Source organism: Octopus bimaculoides, unplaced genomic scaffold (genome assembly GCF_001194135.2).
Source record: "Octopus bimaculoides isolate UCB-OBI-ISO-001 unplaced genomic scaffold, ASM119413v2 Scaffold_200259, whole genome shotgun sequence".
Classification (NCBI taxonomy): Eukaryota; Metazoa; Mollusca; class Cephalopoda; order Octopoda; family Octopodidae; genus Octopus; species Octopus bimaculoides.
Genome location: NW_026367480.1, coordinates 4,248 through 7,258, shown reverse-complemented (window position 1 = coordinate 7,258; position 3,011 = coordinate 4,248). Strand labels below are relative to the sequence as shown.

General features: G+C 37.2%; 1 long non-coding RNA gene across 1 annotated transcript in view; it reads right to left on the bottom strand.

The window, feature by feature from the left end:
- Nucleotides 1-723: 723 nt before the first annotated feature.
- The window catches only part of LOC128251452 (uncharacterized), a 5,517-nt gene continuing 3,229 nt past the window's right edge, over nucleotides 724-3,011 (bottom strand). Inside the window, exon 2 of the long non-coding RNA XR_008267132.1 lies at nucleotides 724-2,589. This is a non-coding gene — a long non-coding RNA (uncharacterized LOC128251452). The remainder of the gene's footprint in view (nucleotides 2,590-3,011) is intronic.

The window sequence follows — 3,011 nt, the reverse complement described above, 5'->3', positions numbered from 1 at the left end:
AACCATGTGGTTGGTAAGCAAGCTACTTACCACACAGCCACTCATATATAAATTATAAATATTATTACAATTAAATAGTATAATATCTAGCAAAAAGCACCGTAAAGGTAGAATTATAAATAGGAAATAGTGACACAAGGTAACAATTTTTGCTCAAAATAGCAGTTGATAACCGTATGACATTATGTAAAGCTTCACTGAATGTATAGAGGCAAAGATGTGTGCAGGTGGCGAACATAAGAAATCTTCATCTTACCACTAGGAAGGACGCCAAAGAAATGGACAACCTAATACTTGAGTTTCAGACTTTTCAGAATACATTTGTTATCGTAAATCTGATTAGTCTTCGCCAGCTAGGTCTACCTGATGACTAAATTTAAAATATCTGCTACATCAATGCCTATATACTCGGCTGATAGTCCCAGCCATAAAGAGAACTGAGATCAGTGAAAATTGGTACCTTGTTGTGCCACTGTTTCCTATTTATAATTCTACCTTTACGGTGCTTTTCGTTGGAAAATAATACTATTGTTTTGTAATACGTAAAATTTTTATATAAAGCTTTTTCACTGATCTCACCAGGGAACTATTAGACAAATATCATCAAGGAAATATTAGACATTAAAAAACGTCTAATATTTCTCTGATATTTTGCTCATATATTATGAATACAGATTTATTGCTTAAATTTGTAATTTATTGAAAGAATACAAATTGAAACAATTGTAGGAATTAATGATTATCAATTTATTAATAAATAATTATTAACCATTATCTCTCCAGTTTCTTCTATTAATTGAATATGGATATGTAAGAACGACCGTGCGAACCAAAAGGAGAAATGGTGACGAATGGAAAACAGGCTCCTTTTTTAAACGCGTCACACGGTCGACACAAAATATAGTGATATATGTTATAATACTATAACATAGAGAACTAAGAAATTTGCCAGTATTGATTTATTGGAGCATTAAACTGTATGTCTGTGTGTGTGTGTGTGTGAACGCGACATAATAAAACACAATATAAGACTGGCCGTCATGTAAAACAAAAGAGTGTATGTGTATGTAAGAGTTACAGAGTATAGATTAGAGTCAGTAACACGGATAAGGAAATATACCAGTTCTTAGTTAGAGTACACAGTAGTATTGGTAATCTGTATGTGAGAAGTTAAGGCGTTGAGGCAGAGCGGTCACTCGTCGTGATGTTGGGGCTTCAATGCCGGGTCGGGTTCTTGAATACAGATGTTCTTCGCAGGCTGAATTCTGGCTGTTATTTCCGTGGTGAAGAAATCACACAAACAGGGTGAGAAGCTGCGGTAGTTTGGTTAGCTGTTGGTAGCTTGTGTACGTAGAGTCGTGTTGACGCTGTTGGGGACGATGCTGGTAGTCGTAGTTGGACGAAGCTGTTGATGTCGTCGCTGGAAACTGGCTGGCTGTGTTACGTGCGTGTGGTCAGCGACCAGATCTCAGAAGATCTGAGCCGCGACGAATTGGCGGGTATCTAGCAGGCTATTTATAGATAAAGGTGGGCTCCAGAGAAGCATTAGAAAAACACTATCACGTGACCTTATTAGAGGCTGTGGTTGGTCAGTTTGCATCCTGGCGGGAAACGGTATGAGGCAAATGCCGCCGAAATAATAGTCAGTCAGGTGATGGACACAGCAAGCTACTTTCTGCTACGCTCACCTTTGTTACTATTTATAACTGTGATAGAAGTAGCTTCACTACAGATAATATATATATACATATATATAATGCTTATATATACATGTTCATACATATATATATATATACCATACATATTATATATTGGGTCATCCCATGAATAATGCGTTTTTTTTCAATTGCATACCACTAAGGGGGATGGGATAAACTACCTGCATCAACTTGCTATAAAAGCAAATATTAATTTTACCTTGTCTTTATTCTTAGTGCAAGTTTTGAAGAGTTAATTTAAATTAAAAGGTTATTTTTTTCAAAGCTATAATGGAAGTGACAAAGGAAAATATTTGGGATATTTTAAATCAAGAGTTCAATAAAGGCAACAACGCAACGAAAAGTGCGAGCAATATTAATGCAGTATATGGGGATTGGACAATAAGTGTAAGCCAATGTCAACGGTGGTTCCAGAAATTCTAAGCCGGAAACTACAGCCCAGAAGACGTAACTCATCCCAGATCTTTAGAGCTCAACGAGGATATCCTGCAAACCCTAGTGGAACAACATTCCATCATAATTGTTGAGGAACTAGCAGAGAAGCTTGGATTTGGTCATTCAACCATTCATTGACACCAGCGCTAGAAGAAAAACGACCATCTTTGGTTCCAAGACGAAAAGAGTTCTTCCATTAGGATAATGCTTAACCATATACAGCAATGATGACATTCCAAAGGCTGGAGCAGTTTGAATGAGAAACGATGCCACACCCACCATATTCGCCGGACATTGCCCCATCTGATTATCATTTATTCTGCAGTCTTCAAAATCATTTGGGCAGAAAAAATATTCTGTAGACGAGGTCAGAACAGTACTGGAGAAGTATTTTTCGTCACGGACAAGTGAACTTTGGAAGAGGCGACTTGCAAGTCTACGAGATAGATGGAAGAGCATTGTAGAAAATGAAGGAGAGTAATTTTAGATAAAAAAAAAAAAAAGAATTTTGTTTATCTTAACTCAAAAATAAAAGTATAAAAAAAAACGTATTATTTATGGGATGACCCTCTATATATATATATGTATATATATATATAAGGTCATATACAGACACACATATATACACACACACACACACACACACACAGAGGCGTGGCTGCGTGGGAAAAAGTTTGTTTCCTAACGATATGGTTCCGGGTTCAGTCCCACTGTGTGGCACCTTGGGCAAGTATCTTCTGCTATAACCTCGGGCCGACCAAAGCTTTCAGTAGACTTAGTAGACGGAAACTGAAAGAAGCCCGTCATATACAATTGTGTGTATATGTGTCCCAGCACCGCTTGAGAACCGATGTTGGA